General features: G+C 35.3%; 1 long non-coding RNA gene across 4 annotated transcripts; it reads right to left on the bottom strand.

Moving 5' to 3' along the window:
• Positions 1-11,609: 11,609 nt before the first annotated feature.
• On the bottom strand, positions 11,610-17,150 carry LOC131219295 (uncharacterized). Of its 4 annotated transcripts, none has more exons than XR_009158093.1 (7): positions 16,771-17,150; positions 15,571-15,651; positions 15,388-15,474; positions 15,138-15,301; positions 13,494-13,696; positions 12,338-12,376; positions 11,610-11,820 (listed from the first exon to the last, which is right to left on the bottom strand). It is a non-coding gene; the product is annotated as an uncharacterized LOC131219295 (long non-coding RNA). The 4 variants fall into 4 exon arrangements; XR_009158094.1 differs by having other exon boundaries at positions 15,197-15,301; positions 15,388-15,494; positions 16,771-17,146; XR_009158092.1 differs by having other exon boundaries at positions 15,197-15,301; positions 16,771-17,143.
• Positions 17,151-18,262: the final 1,112 nt, after the last annotated feature.

The raw sequence follows: 18,262 nt of genomic DNA on the forward strand, positions 1-18,262 counted from the left end.
CATAACCGTCCTTTTTAAGGACGGTCCATGACCGTCCTTTTTTCGTCAATAAGAATGACAGTTTTGAACCGTCCTTTAAGTAATACGACACGTCAAAATTTGACGGCCCATGCGACGGTCTATGACCGTCCTTTTTGGTCATTTGAGACGGTTTTGGACTGTCCTTTTTTCGCTGTTTTGGCGTAGTGTTCTCTCTTTCTTCCTTGCTACATCTCTACAAGCTGCCTCTTCTCTATTTTTAGAGGGATAACCCACACGCTACTCTTTGCATCATGTTCACTGTGTCACAAGATGTTGGCTACCATGATGAATATTTTGTGAAAGAAGCTGACAACAAATCTCAGCGTATTTGTCTTGGTGAAAAATAATTAAAAGGTTAAATCTTTCAGAACGTGGGTTCTTCTAACGTTCTGAATTTTGTAACCCGAGTTTAGTACTTGCTTTTTGAAATTCCGTGTGTTAACTTTTAAAAATAGCTCAAACTTTATAGTTTTTTTTTTTTTTACAAGAGTGTGCATTGCAACAGAAGAAAGATAAATCAAGTATAAAAGGAAAATTCATATAAATATTTCAAAATAGTCAAGTGGCTATCCAAAAAGAGCTTCTACAAACCAATGACTCAAATCTAAAAATAGAACAAATAATAATGAAAGGAAAACCCGAATCAAGAGTCGAAAGATCATCTAGCTCTTCATGCTTCACACCAATGTCAATATATGTATCATTTATGTATCATGCACTAACTGAATATGGTTTGATAGCGCTAATGGCTATTCCAATGAGACATAGGCCCGAAGATTACCAATACATCACAGTAGTTAAGAGTAATATTCAAATAAACTTAGAAAAATACAATATTCAACTTACAATTCGCAAGTAAAATACATGAATGTACAATTTACATTTCATAAGTAGAATATAAGAGGACATCACTTGAAAAAAAAAAAAAAAGATATTATCTATATTTTACAAGTACAATTTAAGAAACTATAATATTACAAATAAAACACCAACTACCTATCCAAACAATGATTTAAAGTATAACATAAGGATATACAATACACTTCTCATAAATATAACACAAACCACCATAATATTTCATAGCAAATGTAATCTTGATTAGTGCATGAATGTATGAATGTAATAATCCTAAGGATGTACATCCAGCTGAACAAATGAATGGACCTTTTAAACAGTTGGCCCATTCATACAAAAGAATGTGTCTTTAAACAATCGACTATTCCAAATGAGACAAGGGTCATTTGAACAATACACTGATCTTTTAAACAGTCAACCAGGTACCCGATAACGCTCACATGCCATGTGTGCATGATTAACTCAACCATTATTAATTCAATTTACAAATATCACATCAGCAAAGCTCAAAGGTCACACTATAGGGGTCGTCACCCATTATAGGTTGACAACTCATGCATAGTGTCCCATACCACTCTCCCTTGCTTATGAGACTTTAGCAAGTAGAATTAAAATACACTCGAAAGGTTACAAATAATTATTGAAATACAATGAATTCCAGCAGGATAATGCATTTTTTTTATAAATCTCTATAACTAGTGGTCACTCATGATTCAACATGTAAACATTACCATCATAAATCTAGGTATATTTCAAACAGAAAGCGTAACAACCCCAATTTATTTTTTAGTTAGTCATATACCCTTATAAAAACATACAACCTTGATGGAAATATAAAATATAGTAAATTTTTAGAAATACTACAAATTAGATAGTTCTCGACTCCACTAATGATAGAAGTGTTGAATTTCAGGGACAAAATTTTCTTTAAGGGGGGTAGATTGTAATACCCCGTACTTTCTATGCTTTAGAGTTACCATGAACACTTAGTATAAACAAGTGTAGGATGTCAAATTAGTCTAGTTTATCCGTTCGCCTACACCTTAACCTAAACTTAATCATCTCTGTACTCTTCAATTGTAAATCAAGCTATCCGGCCATTAGATTAATGAGATGGATCGCTAATCTCAGGCTACCTTAATAATCCTAGAGGCCAAGGAACTTTATAAACCCCTTTGACTTATGGTTCTAATGAGACCCAATCATTAACTTGTGAAATCAAACCTTTATATCGTTGATTATTGACAGTAACTTAGTTTGACCATTTAATTATCTAGGGTCAATTGATAAGATCTTAAAACTCTTTTTAGAGGGTCATTCAGAAACTAAATTCATCTAAATATCATATCGATTGTTAAAGGGTGATTGATAACCTTGGATACACACTCAACCTTAAAATCAACCATTAAATTGAAATTAAACAGCTCTAAGAACCATTAAAACCAGTTGATATGGACTATGGAAGGCCCTGACCATAAATCATTTTAAAAATTGAGGACACAATTCGCTAGATCCACCATTTATCGGGCCTACAATACTCAAGTTCATGGCCCACTACTTGATCATCTTTATCTCGGCTTCTATGGCTTCTGTAACTAGATCTACCATTGAAATTTACTTAGATAGGGCCTGAGAACCTTCATAACCGTTGATGTTTAGGTTTGGAGTGATTCGACCGGCAGATCAGTGGGAATCTAAAATTAAAATAAAATCACTTAGTGTGGCCTGCCTAAGCTTTGAATTTGCCTCGTCTCCAATCATATGTCCAAATTGGACCCTTAGGATCAAATGATTGGAGTGGATTTGTTAAATACATCTCAGCGGACCCCACTTTGGGTTGCACGTGTGTATAGTCTGTGCACAACCACAGTGTACCAAGCTAAACCCATGGTCAAACTGGGTTCGACCCGATGAAATTCAAAAGGAGGATTCCCTCCCTCCTTTTGTTATTTTCGCCAGCGAACGGTCACCATCCATTTGATCACGATGAGACCCACCATCTATGTCCATACCCAAGATCTGAACTGTTCATCATGCTCCTGTAGGGATCTCGACCAAACCCTGATTAATTCCACATGTTGCACACCAAGTCAATTATGTGCGTGCGGCTCGGTTTCGAAAATGGGTACCACCTCTGTATGTTGTCCTGCCAGGCTGGCTAACCACATGCGGGATTTTCTCTAAATCCCAGCCCTCCATTACCACCAATCTCAGCCCTTCATGCAGCCACAAAACAGCTTCTTTAGGGCATGTATAAAGGTGGAAAGAATCTCGCCTTGCTGCGATCTAATGTGCTAGCACGATTCTAGCCATTCATTTCGCTTCTAGAAACCTTTTGGGGACATCCAGAATGTTGGATTTAGGGCTTCTTAGATGTTGTGTTTTTTAAAATAAAAAATAAAAATAAAAAATTAAAGTTTATTTTAATAAGTAAATAAATGTATTAATAATTAAAACTTTCTATAAATAGAGTCTGCAATCAGATGGTAAGAGAAATAGTTTTTACTTCTGCGACCAGGGTTCAAATCTTCTTAAGGATGGTGCGATGCACCGTCTGTGCACGCGGCGTGGGTTGTAAGGCTGCTTTTTAGTGCTTTATCAGGCACATTTAGCACTTCACACGTGCGCATCATCGCATGGAGCCAAAAGAGCCTATTTTTTTGGCACTGATTCAAATCATTTTGAGTCATGGTGTAACTTGAATTGAACTAGGGTCTACCATGAAGTATTTTAACCTTAGTGTTGATTGAGAGTGATTGTGACATGGTTGTACATGTGGCACCATTGCCACGTGTCGCTTATATGGGAACAGTTAAGATGATTAGAACATGTGGATATAGTTTTTACTGTTGGATAACTATTTCTGTCTAAATTGGTATAGAAATAACCGCCATAGGACAGAGTCATGTCCTTTCATGAAAGAGAATTGTTTGTTGTGAATGGGTATGGATTTCTTGAAGAGGCACATTAGCATCCCTTCAGGAAGAAATCCACAACCCTTCGATTCATATAAATCCTGGATACTATAATGCAAAAGAAAATACACTTAATTCTTAAGTTATATCATCTTCTGTGCAAGTACTCTCGATCTGACCTCTTGCTAAGGTTTTTTTTTTAACGTCTTAAAGGCATATCGGTGTCAAATCTAGAGATCTGTTTAACACTTAAATGTGCAAATTTTCATGTTGAAATTTGGATTGAGAGTTCATTGTCTCCTGAAGACAGTTTGCAGATTTCCTACGTTTGCTCTTGCTGGAACTACTAGAAAAAGGGCAGCAAATTTGTCTTGAGATATTGACTATTCAAGTCAAGCCTTGATCTCGATAGATCTTTTCGTCTCATTATTGTTTTCTTTTATCGTCCATTGTGTACAAGATTCACTTATTTTTTTTTAACATTCAGGACAGATTATATTATCTTTTCACAATGGAGGCAATTCATTCCATTTAAGTTATGAACTAAGACTTTGTACGACTGAATCATTTCAACAGTTAATTCTTCTCAAGATGGCAACAGAATATGTTTTTGTTTTTTACAACTATCAAGTTATCCTACATCGTAGATGATGATCTAGCTTCTCTGCCCAAGCCAAAAGATGACAACTCAAAACAAGTGAAGGCAGAACAGAAGAAAATGAAGAAAGACAATTTTCTTTGCAAAGGTTATATCCTAAACGCCTTCTCTAATTTTATCTATAATTCGTACCATAAAATATCCTATGCTAAAAATCTGTGGACAAAATTAGATAAAAAAATATAAAACTGAAGAGATCAGTACTCAGAAATTTCTGATTGACGATTATGTCCACTTCAAGTTTAAAAATGATCAGCCAATTCTCTCCCAAGTAACTGAACTATAGAACTTGGTTGATGAATTGAAGATTGGTGGTATAGATCTTCCTCAAGAATTCTTGGTCAGTGTAGTAATTACAAAATTACCCTCATCATGATTTGATTATAAAAAGAAACTGAAACATGATGAGTGGAAGTATACTCCTAAAGGGCTTCAACGACATCTTTATATAGAAGAAGAGTCCAGAAACCAAGACAAGAGAGAAAATACTTCGAAAAATTATTCCAAAGCAAATATAGTAGAAGATGACAAGCCAAAATTTCAAAACTCTAAATCTATTCCTCCAAAGAAAGATACAGAGTTTAAGAAAAAAGTAAAAAAAAAAAAGGGGCAAGTGTCACTTTTGCAATAAGCCAGGACACTACATAAAGGAACGTTGACATAGGAAGAAGCAATTGAAAGCTCAGGCTAACATGACAGAAGACCAACTTGTAGCAATGGTTACTGAAGCTAAGACAGTAATATCCGATGGTGGATGGTGGCTAGATACTTGTGCAACCATTCACATATTGAAGGACCGAAACATCTTTAAGACGTATGAAGGTATTACAAATGGACAAGAAGTGAAGATGGGTAATAACATTCGTGGGAATGTTGTTGGAAAAGGAATAGTAGAGCTTCAATTTACATCAAGCAAAAGAATGATACTAATAAATGTATTACATGTACTTGACATGTCTAAAAATCTAATATCAGGAGATCTTCTTAATAAGAGAGGATTCAAAATAGTGTTTGAGTCTGATAAGTTGGTTATCACCAAGAATGGTATGTATGTAGGTAAAGGATATTCATGTAATGGTATGATTAAACTAAATATTAATAATAATAACGATTTTTCCATTTATATAGTAGAATCTGTATCTTTATGACATGTTAGACTAAGTCATGTTAATTATCATTTAATGAAAAAAATCATGATTCCAGGACTTATGCCGAAACATGAAATACAACAAGAAGGGAAATGCGATATGTGTGCCCATTCTAAAATAACCAGAAAATCATTTACGACTAGCATGAGAAAATCACAACGCTTGGAGTTAATTCATTCCGATATATGTGATTTAAATAATACCTTAACTCATGGAGGAAAAAGGTATTTTATCACATTTATGGATGACTTCATTAGATTTTCTTATGTATGCTTGATAAAATCTAAAGATGAAGCCTTTGAAAAGTTTAAGTTTTATAAGGCCGAAGTGAAAAATTAGTTGAATGTAAAGATTAAAGCCCTCAGAAGTGATAGAGGGGGTGAATATTCTTCTAATGAATTCAATGACTTCTGTGAATCAAATGACATAATCCATGAATTTATGACACCTTACATACCTCAACAAAATAGCCTAGCAGAATGCAAAAATAGGACATTAGTTGAGATGATCAACAATATGATAAATTCTAGATTACCACTGAATTTGTAAGGGAAAGCATTATTAATAGCAAACCATATTTTAAATGCTATCCCACATAAAAATTGGATATCTCCCCATATGAATTGTGGAAAAAAAAAAAAAAATCATATCTTCATTACTACAAAGTCTGGGGAAGTATATCAGAAGTCAGGATAATTGATTCTAAAAGATCAAAGTTACGTCCTAGAGGAATCATATGTACTTTTGTGGGTTATGGGATTCATAGTCCCATATATAGATTCCTGGTTCTAGAACAAACTACTTTTTTCGACAAAAACATGATTATAGAGTCTGGGGATGCTATATTTTATAAAAATATGGTATACAAAGACTATATGAATGATCATACAAAACGATATGTTGATGAAAATAAAGTAGAACCAATGAATGAAAAATCTAGCAACATTCATGATAAAACTCACACTCATCTAGAAGGAAATGAACCAAGAACGAAAAAGGTAAGAAAAGAAACATCTTTTGGCATAGATTTCTATATGTTACTTATAGAAGGGGATAAAAATGAAATAAGAAAGGAAATTACTCTACCACTAAGTATTGAAAATGATCCATCAATACTTTAAAGATCTTTCATCTCCTGATGTACAGTTTTGGAGGGAAGCCGATGAAATGGATTCCATAGTCTCCAATAACACTTGGTGTTTGGTCGACCTTCCACCAGGTTCAAAGCCTATAGGATGTAAGTAGATTTTCAAAAGAAATTTTAATCATGATGGAAGCATAAATAAGTTTAAAACTTGGTTGGTAACCAAAGGTTTTAGACAAAAGGAATGCATCAATTTTTTTGATACATATACTCTTGTTGCTCACATATATACCATTAAGACTCTAATTGTTCTTGCAACAATTCACCACCTGGTAATCCATCAAATGGATGTTAAGATGGCATTATTAAATAGTGATCTAGATGAGGAAGTATATATGGAACAACCTGAAGGATTTGTTTAATCCGGGCAAGAGAAGAAAGCGTGTAAACTGGTCAAATCTCTCTATGAGCTCAAGCAAGCTCCTAAGCAATGGCATGAAAAGTTTGATCAAGTAGTACAATTTAATGGCTTTAGAGTAAACCAAGAAGATAAGTGCATATATATATATTAAAAGTTAAATCATTATCTACCTATATGTGAATGATATGTTAATATTTGAATCAGATGAGGACTGTGTGAAAGAAACTAAAAGGTTTCTAAGTACTAACTTTGACATGAAGGGTATGGGTAAAGCCGATGTAATATTATGTATTAAGATTTATAATCTTAATGATGGAATATCCTTAACACAATCTCAATACCTAGAGAAAGTGTTAAAGAAGTTTAATTACTATGATGGTAAACCGGTTTCAACCCCATTTGATCCAAATATTAAATTGGTTAAAAATAATAGAATATGTAAAGCGTAAAAAGAATATGCGAGTGTTATTGTGAGTATAATGTATGCAATGAATCGCACTAGACCCGATATATCATTCATAGTGGGAATGCTAACCAGGTATACTAGTAATCCATGACAAGTATACCGGAATGCGATTTTGATAGTTTTGAAGTATTTAAGAGGAACTATAGATTATGGAATGCATTATAAATCATATCCCACTGTACTTGAAGGGTACAATGATATAAGCTGGAATACAGATAACATAGAATATAAATCTACAAGTGGCTGGATATTCACTCTTAGAGGTGAGTAGCAATATCATGGGTATCTAAGAAACAAACGTGCATATCTCACTATACAATGGAAGCGAGTTTATTGCACTTGGCGTTGCTTGTAAAGAAGGTGAATGACTAAGATACTTACTGATGGAAATCTCGTATTAGCCAAAACCTACTCTTGCCATATCTATCTTTTGTGATAGTCAGGCTACTCATTATCGTGCTATGAATAAGACTTAAATGGTAAGCGTAGAAATGTAGGCCTAGGGCGTAACTTTATTAAAGGATTGCTCAGAGATGGAGTAATCACAGTGGAATATGTTAAATCCCTCTTGAACTTAGTAGATCCCTTAACAAAAAGGTTTATCAAGAGATCAAATAAAGAGAACCACTAAAGGAATAGGACTAAGATCCATAAGTATATAACTTTCACTCTTGAAGGCAACCATACCTATGTTTTAAAATATATGCTAGGTTCAAGGGGACAAACAAAGTCAAGTACATGATTGAAACATACACTAGAAAAAGAAAATTTTGAGTCTCATTCTTAAAAGTCTAGTGTTTAGTTTTTGTATTTCATAAGAGGTTGAGTACTAACTCTTAATAGGTCAATAAGTAGACTTTGTTGAGATGAAGTAGAATCATCTTTAATAGATCTACCTATATGAGCAGAGAAGTGAGGCTGCTTTTGAGGAGATTGGGATCATCTTTAGAATACTCATGAAATCAAGATATGTACAAGGCCAGAAATGTGCGAACTTTTATATCTCCAATTATATATGAATAGATACGTGTTATGTATCCGGTGAGTCAGATAAGGTCCTTAGTTCAAGAGTAATGGGTCACTAAGTACCTGACATAACTTTGATACCTTTACTTATACACCTATTTATACTGATGCTGCATTCGTTTAGAATCTAATTTTATTTTTGAAATTGTGGGGGATTGTTGTGTTTTTTAAAATAAAAATAAATTTCAAAAATAAAAGTTTATTTTAATAAGTAAATAAATATATTAATAATTAAAACTTTCAATAAATAGAGTTTGCAGTTAGATGGTAAGAGAAAAGGGTTTTTGCTTCACTGACCAGGGTTCAAATCTTCTCAAGGAGAGTACCCCGTGCGTGGCGTGGGTTGTAAGGCTACTTTTTGGTGCTCTATTAAGCACTTAGCACTTTGCACATGTGCATCATCGCATGGACCCAAAAGAGCCTTAGTCTTTTTGGCACTGGTTGAAATCATTTTGAGCCATGGTGCAACTTGAACTAAACTAGGGTCTATCATGAAGTATTTTAACCTTAGTGTTGATTGAGAGTGACTATGACATGGTTGTACATGTGGCACCTATGCCACGCGTCGCTTATGTGGAAACAGTTAAGATTATTAGAACATGTGGCTAAATTTTTTACTACTGGATAATTGTTTTTATCTAAATGGGTACAGAAATAATCGCTATAAGACAGAGTCATGTCCTTTCATGAAAGAGAATTGGTTGCTGTGAATTGGTATGGATTTCTTGAAGAGGCGCATTAGCATCCCTTTGGGAAGAAATCCATGACCCTTTAATTTATATAAATCCTGGATACTATAATATAGAAGAAAATACCCTCAATTCTTAAGTTATGTCATCTTCTGTGCAAGTACTCTTGATCTGACCTCTTGCTAAGTTTTTTCTGAACGTCTTAAAGGCATATCAGTGTCAAATCTAGAGATATGTTCAACACTTAAATGTACAATTTCTCATGTTGAAATTTGGATTGAGAGTTCATTGTATCCTGAAGACAATTTGTGGATTTCCTACGTTTACACTTGTTGGAACTACTAGAAAAAGGGCAGCAAATCTGTCTTGAGTTATTGACTATTCAAGTCAAGTCTTGATCTCGATAGATTTGATCGTCTCATTATCTTCTTCTTCTATCGTCTGTTGTGTATAAGATTCACTTATTTTTCTAACACCAGAGCCCTTTTAGAGATGGTTAGAATATCTCGCCACCGCACGAGATGCCACATGAAATACCACCCGAGATTCAAAATCTCGCGCAACGAGGACATTATTGTGACATTCTCTCAAAATATGGGTCCCACAATGATCAAGTGGCCCATCTGATCCATTCAGATGCAATGGATCATCAGATGGGGCCCTAGATAACAAATCGTCATGAACGACTCCACCGTCTTCTCTACCTGACTAGGAAACCCATCGCTTTTTGATGGGCCCAATTTGTGAATTAGAGACACCCATAAGGTGGGCCATAACACCAAAATTTCATCCCTGATGTATGATTTAAGCCATACACTCAAATCTCTTATATCCATTGGCAAATATGATTAAAGGTAGTGAGTCCGCTATCAAGCGTAACTAAGCGGTTGATTAGTTGCTTTGAACGTTCTAGAATGGAGTAATAGGGACTTTATAAGGTTGCCTTTTAGGGCAACCCTTTCCCAAAAAGGAAAGCCAAAAAGAGAGTAACGAGCATCGCTTATAGAGCTATAATGAGTTGAGTCGACTCAGTACTTAGTCATGGTGAGTTCAGTTCGAGTCCTGGGTTTTCACCAGGTCTTTCTAATAGAGAAAGAAGAGCATGAGAAAGAGAGGAGGAACGAGAGAGAAGAGCATGAGAAAGAGAGGGTGAGCTCGAGTGTGGGCAACCGCTGCTCATGACGGGTGTCACACCGCATTGACCCACTGCCGAGTCACGGTGTCGAGTTAGGAGCTCGACTCAGCGTGTTTGCTGATCCTGAACCGAGTCCAGAACTTCGCAAAGCCTCAAGGAGAAAGAGAGCATCAGGAAGAAAAGTTGAAGAAGAGGAATGTGAGGCCCGTGTCATAGACCGTACTATTCCGAAGGCTTACGCGGTCCTCTCGGTCGAATTTCGGTGACTCACGATCTGTAATCGACAGTTGCACTCAACCCTGAGTTGTATCCCATTTTCCAGAGTCGGCTCGACCCGAGACCTGTACCCTTACGACCGCATCATCGCCGCGGTTCCGATGCCTCGTCTCACGCGATGAGGCGATACCCAAGCCATGAGATGTGGGCCTGCGTTCAGTTCGAGAAAAACTTCGCGCGTTGCTAATCCCAAGAGAATGTCCCATCAATCACATTAAATGTCACATCAATCCATCACCTCAAGTCAAATACAAGCAACCCATACCCTACCCTTACCTCTCTCTTACACAAGTACCCTAAAGTCAACAAGCACCTTACCACTCATGTCACTCTACCATCACTCATTTCCCATCATCTCTCTCTCTGTCTCACTATATGAAAAGAGGGCTTTAGCCTTGGTTCAAAACTATGGCTAAAGCCTTTAGCCTCAGTTTTGCCTCAGTTATCCAAACTGAGGTTGAAAACCCCGTGGCTAAAGGCTTTAGCCTCAGTTTTAGCAACCGAGGCTAAAATGACTTTTATAGCCTCAGTTCCTCAAGTGAGGCTAAAAGAACCTTTTAGCTTCAGTTTTCTCGAAATGAGACTAAATCAAAATTTTAGCCTCCATTGTTTCCAACTGAGACTAAATCCAAATTTTAGCCTCAGTTGCCTCCAATTGAAGCTAAATCTATTTTTAACCTCGGTTCTCAACAACCGAGGCTAAAGCCTTTAACCACAGGAGTTGTAGTCTCAGTTTAGGTAATTGAGGCAAAACTGAGACTAAAGATAGATTTAACTGTGTTTCTTTCACTGCGTACCTGCCTGACAAACATCCTGAATCATTGGCTCCCATGATTTGATTAATTAAAAAACTAAGCATTACAATTGTCATTAAGAATGCTCAATTCTCCAAAAAATGAAAGTAGTCCATAGCGATTGAGTAAAAATCATCAAACAAAGATCCAAAATTGAGTTTCATAAAACGTTCGCTACATTGACTTAATATCACCAAAAAAAAATCTATTGCAATGTATTATATCTTGTCATTAAAGGATTTGTCGCAGGCTAGAAAAGAGACATCTACTGGTGATTACAAAATGAGCCATATTTAGAACATCACCACCAGCACAAAACGCACTTCCTTTCCCTTGCAACCATTTGAAACACAACAATTAAAAACATGTCAGACAATTTTAGCAAAGAAAAAAAAAATTCTAGTCATTTTCCTGACTTAACATTATGATATTAATGGTATGTGATGAAGAATTTAACCATCAAAAATGAAAAAACAATCAAAACTATTCATCAACATGCCCCAAAAACAACAAGAACAACAACTATAAAAAATGTTAACAATTGTTTTGTGGAATTGATGGTTCTTTGCCATCCAAATAACACAAAAGCTCACATCATGACAAGCCATAGGTTGAGAACTCTGTTTTTGGTTGGTGAGCATGGAAACATGAAATCCTCCATACATGCGTTATACCCTAATGACTTGAGCAATATTAAACACAACTTCCAAGTATAAAGAAGAACGGAAAATGAAATCCACTCTTCTTCTTCACTCTGTCAAAGAGAAAACTCAACAGGTAGGAATTCATTACAAATTATAGTTCATGTACTTGAACTATGACATGACAAAAACTAAGAAAGGGACATACCTTAATATGTTGCTATTTTGAACTCCATTTGAAGGGATTCTGATAATCAAACCAATTAAAAAGATCAGGCTGATGACTTAAACTAAAAAAGAAAATGAAAATTCTTTCATAAAAACAAAGATTCTAAGTTCATATGAACTGCTTAGCTTTTTAAGAAAGGATTAGTAACCAAGTCTTTGGCAGAAGAAGCAATATTTCTACCCCAAATTCTCACTTAGGAATTCATAAAAAAGGTCATGGACGGGCAATTTCAAGGCAAGCAAACATTGACACATAGAAAAGCTCACGTGCAAAGCACCCACATGGAGGAACCATCCCAATGCTTAGTTTCTCTAAGCCAACATTATCACAACGAATGACACCATATGCAAGGTATGAAAGAAGATACATCCAACCATACATCAAAATCTATTGGGTACAATATGACAAGAAACTGTCATTGCTTCAGCAAAATCAGAAGAGTGTTCAAACAATAAAATGCCATCTTAAAGGGAATTTTATAGCAATTCCTCCAATAAAGGAATATATTTGTTTGGTGTATTGCCAAGGTTAAATACTAATTCTTCAAGAAAACACGTATGATAAGTTGGAGCTTTTTATCCTTTGGATCTGGGACACCTTTCAATGATCAAAACTGTTTATGTGATGGTCTAATTTTGAATGTGGGTAGTAAAAATAGTAAAAATAAAAATAAAAACTCTTCTGTTGGAATATTCTAGCCTCTGGATTATTCAAAGCCCTTATATATTCAGTGGTTAAGCAGATCGCCTATATTCAAAGGAAAAGATGCAAACATTTTGGGTCATTGAAAAGGACCTGATCTGGCTATATATGCTAAAACAACTCAGAAATAGAACAAAAGTAATGGGCCATGATGCATTGGGTATGAAAACCGTCTTGGGTTCCGTACAAGCGGTGTATGTGGTAATCTAGACTATTAATTTGATGGATCTCAGTGTGGGTTGAGTAAGCTTACACTGGAGGTTCCTAATCCTTTGATCGACAGCTACAAACAAATGGTTAAATAAAAAGAAAGCAAAAGCCAGGGAAAAGCCAAAAAGCACAAAGTTGTGGTTAGGAACTTCCACATAGAATCAGAAATAAATCATACTAATGTGAATCAATTAATTTTGAGCTTGGATGGATAATTACGTACCATTCTCATTTTGAGCTCGAATCGACTGTTATTGCCTGTCAAAATTAACTGTAGCTTTTAATCATTGCCAATAGAAACTAACTTTTTAACCACCTCTAGAATAAAAGGAAGCAAACAGTAGACCACATTCATGTATGCATCCAAATCAAAGTCAGCAACTATTCTGGCCTTTTTCTCTCCTTTCTTGAGTTCCTTCAGGAGCTCTTCCATCACATGACATGTAAAATAAAATTTTAAAAATTCAGTCTTGGAATATGTGCAAAAGTGCAAGTCATGTTGGCTAATGTATGCTGATGTTTTCTGAGGGATAAATTCATCTATCCTAAACCCATTATAGGAGACCTCTCATTCCACCTATTGAAGAACAAAACAGAAATGCAGAACTGAGCTTAAATATTTGACAGCCAAGGAAAGTAAGCAAAAGACAAACAAAATGGAGAACACTTGTCCAAAAGAACAGCTAGAGAGAATCTAAAACTAGAAATCCCAAAATCTAATTGAGGAAATGATACAAAACCCATAGAGAAAAAGGAAAAGAAATGTAATATGCATGGGGGAAGAAAACTAATATTGGACTCCCAAGTCCCAACAGTTAAGGCCGTGTTTGGATGCTCACCCAAATTTGAATTGCAATAGTTCCATTCAATGAGTAAATGACTCTAGTGAGGCTAGCCACTCAAATTGAAATTATTATCATTCCAAGTCCAACTGGCCAACTTAAAAGCCCATGGAATTGCAACAAATTAAAATGGCGCCAGTCACAATTTCGCCATATTCTTCTCATAATGAATTTGAATAATTGCAATACGGTTCAACAAAGCATCCAAAGAGATCCTAAAAGAAGCAAAACTAACAAATGAAATGGATAGTAGATGATGAGTCTTCAGAAACAAATGTGGATGGCAACTTTTAGACAAAAAAATCACAACAGTTATGCAAAAGAATAAAAACTGATAAATAACAAGACATCCATTTTCAAATAGATATCTCAATGACAATATATATGAAGAGAGGCCATGAAGCAAAATGAGAATAATAATAGAAAAGGTGGGGGCAAACTGCCTAAATTCAAACTAGAAATTTCAACTAGTAAGTAAATGAAGTAGCTCAGAAATCAATAACTCAATAAAGAAAGGATATAGACCTTAAGAGAGTGATCTACCCTCCCTGACATTCAATAAAAAATAAAAACAAAAACATGTGAATAGATTGAAAGAACAACAATCCACTATCAAAACAGTGTGAAAAGTATACTAAGAAGCAAAGGAATGAGAATGCCCATTCCACCGTGTATTCATATGATATCAACCAAAAACCAGAAATTAAGAAGTATCAAATTCTTATGCTCAATCAGATTTCGTTCAAAGTCAACAAAAGAATCCTCATTCTCAGAAGTCAACAAATATAAAAGAAAATCCACACTATTTTACCATCACACATTCAACCAAAAAGAAAAAGAAAAAGAAAAAGAAAAAAGCTGATCCAAATATAGCTCAGCACAAAAGATTGAACAGCTTTGTTTGAGTTTTAAGCTTTTACAAGTGGAGCCCATGGTTCACTGAATTCAAATAGGTGGATGTCATCATCCTTTCATGGGGGTCACCAAATAGATATCTAAGAAAGAAAAACAGCAAGTGTTCATACCATGATACCATTCACAAATCTCTGTCAAGGAAGTGCGTCATGGATGAGACATGAACTACCTTCAGTTCAGACCCATACTTCAGTCTTGAACATGTCCCAACTATGGAATGTTCAATACTGCATTCCCTTAAGAAGCATCCATGTGAAATTAGTGAGGCCAAAATCTGTAGTAATAATAAGTAAGCACAGGTAAATATTTGTATCAAAGAGTTAAAGGCTCATTAGCAAGAATAGTAAATACACATCATACCTGGCATTTTTCTATCTTTGTTGGTGGTAGAAACCTAGGAGACGTGAAGATTGGCTTCAGCAGATCATAAAATTGAAACTTGGGAGGCTTCACCAACCATTAGATAGCTTTAGTTTGAAAAAAAAAAATTTGTCAAACTAAAAAATAAACTATACACAGACAAGTAGTTCATAGGAGATTTACATAATATGTGAGAGCCAATTTAGCATCAAAAAAGGACTTAACGGTCCCAATATCTTCCCACTAGCCATTAAATAGATGTGCCTGCCAAGGCATCAAAAAAGGACTTAACGGTCCCAATATCTCAACTTGACTCATTCAAATGCAGCAGGTGCATGAAGAAATAAAAATAAAATAAAGTAGGAGATTATGCACCAAAAGAATTGGGAGTTTTAACTTAACGTACCTACAGAGACCCCATTTTTGGTTGAACACATCAATTTAAGCAAAAATACAAATAATATAACATCCATCTGATTTGGATTTTATAACGGTCTATCAAATGGAACCCATATCAATAGTATTTTGCAAAACAAACAGATAAATGAAGAAAGAGAAAAACTCTTAGTCTGGCAAAGTATGATGGATGATGCGCAAGCACTTAGAAATTACTTAAGACAACATACATAACATATCATCATTCAATAAAACACCAGTTCTTCTGTTGACACATATTGCTGCTTCGGTTTCCTTACTAGGCTCTCTATTTGCAGGCCACATGTTGAATGGTTAGGATTACCAGGGAGGTTTGTGGATCATGGACCACCATAAGATTAAAGGCCTAGATCACCAAACTGCTAGCGTATCCTCAGTTGAGAATCATGGGCACTAAGTTCCTCCAGGTGGAGCCTGCAGTTCCGTGATCTAGGTAGTTGATCTGATGATCCCTAAAGGTCATCCATATAGAAAGATCCCAACCATCTTTCACCTTTACCAATTGAATATTGAATGTGGATCATTGCCTTATCCATCTAATTCGAGGCCCACCAAATGAATTGCTAGATCAACAAAATGTGGGCTCCACTTGTGGGCAATCAGGGCTTGACAATACATGTTTTGCTTGCATTGAATTGAAGGAATTATTTAAAAAAAAAAAATCAAAAAGAGAACAATTTTAGATTATTACAGATTTTTGCAATGATATGTAGAGAAAGAGATCTGTGATTTTCTGCTTTTGAATGTAAGTGCGGATCGAACAAATCAGAATTTGTTTCAGATCTAGAATTTAGAAAAGCCAGGTTTAAAAACCCAAACGTACTGCAGAAAATTTAGGAACATTTGAAAATCCAATAAAAGATAAAATAGAAAGAGAGAGAGAGAGAGAGAGAGAGAGAGAGAGAGAGAGAGAGAGAGAGAGAGAGAGAGAGAGAGAGAGAGATTTACCGATCTCTGAGATGGAAATGAGGAATTCAGAAGTGCAGACCTGAACTGAAAATCGATCTCTCCATCTTCCATGGCCTATTTTAGGATTCCTACTTAACGTCTGGTGAAATAAGAAAACAACCAACACACACAACAACAAGCACAAACCAACACACAGATCTAGTGATTAGGTCTAAATGACAGTTTCGCTGAAAAAAATCAAACTGTGTGAATTTTCATTGTAAAACCTCAATTAGGGTTTCAACATTCAACATTGATGATGGCCGATCTCAAGAGAGAGATTGAGCGGGATATGGACAAAGAAAGAGGGAGAGATCTAAGAGAGGGAGATCGAGAGTGCTTGCGCTGCGATGGTTGCTTCGGCACTCGACTGAGAGAGAGCATTTGCTTTGTAGAGAGAGAGAGAGAGAGAGAGTGGGTAGCTACTGGAGTTGAGTAGAAAATGGGTTTTATGGAGTTGCAGAGAGAGAGAGAAAGGGTGGGGAGAGAGGGAGAGAAGGGGGTTTGGGTTTTCTTTTTCTATTTATAGGGGTTGTGGCAATACCTTAGGAAGGTTTCAACGGCAGGCGTCACTTCCCACCATTGTTTTCTCAGTGTTTCTATCGTGGGGGCCATGGACGGTGCGGATCCAACCAAATGGACACATGTACGGCATAGATGGACAACAATTTATGAATGACAGAGGTACTCGCATAAACTGGACAGGGCATTCACTGCACGAATTCTAACTTAGCACCTGCAATATCACATAGAGCACGCGTACAAGATCCCGACCATTCATCCGGGAGGTGGTTTTGTTAGCAGGGCCTGGCCTAGAAACCAGACTGGTCCGTTCACCAAGCAAGCTACAACTATTTGGCAAAAACAGACCGCGGATAAAACGACAAATTTCCATGCTGAGTGGACCGGTCTGACAGTGGCTTAGCTAATGAACGACCGGATCTCTTACTCAAACGACAGTTCGACACGTGTGTGAAAATTCTCGAAAAGAAAAAAAATCCAGATTCTTATTTTTTTTTTTAATTCTAAATTTTTTCAAGCTTATAAATTTGTTGAAATTTATCAAAAATAAATAAATTCTCAGTTTTTTCAAAATTATCAAAAAAAAAAATCAATTTTTAATAGTTTTAGAAATTCTTTAATTTTTTTAGAATTTTCAATTATTTGAAATTTCTCAATTTTTTAAAATTTTCCAATTTTTTTTTGAAGATTCTTAAATTCAAAATTCTTATTTTTTTCAAAAATTTCAAACATTTTCAAAATTCTTAATTTTTTAAAATTCTCAATTTTTAAAAAAATTCATACTTTTTCATAATTATCATTTTTTTATTCTTAATTTTTTTTAAAAAAATTACTTCTTAATTTTTTAAAAGTTCTCAAAAATTTTAAAAATTCTTAGCTATTAGAAAATTCAAATCTTTTTTCAAAACTTTCAATTTTTTTTCAAAATTCTCAATTTTTTCACAATTGTCTCAAATTTTTATTTTTATTT

The sequence above is a fragment of the Magnolia sinica genome, chromosome 11, assembly GCF_029962835.1.
Source record: "Magnolia sinica isolate HGM2019 chromosome 11, MsV1, whole genome shotgun sequence".
Lineage (NCBI taxonomy): Eukaryota > Viridiplantae > Streptophyta > Magnoliopsida > Magnoliales > Magnoliaceae > Magnolia > Magnolia sinica.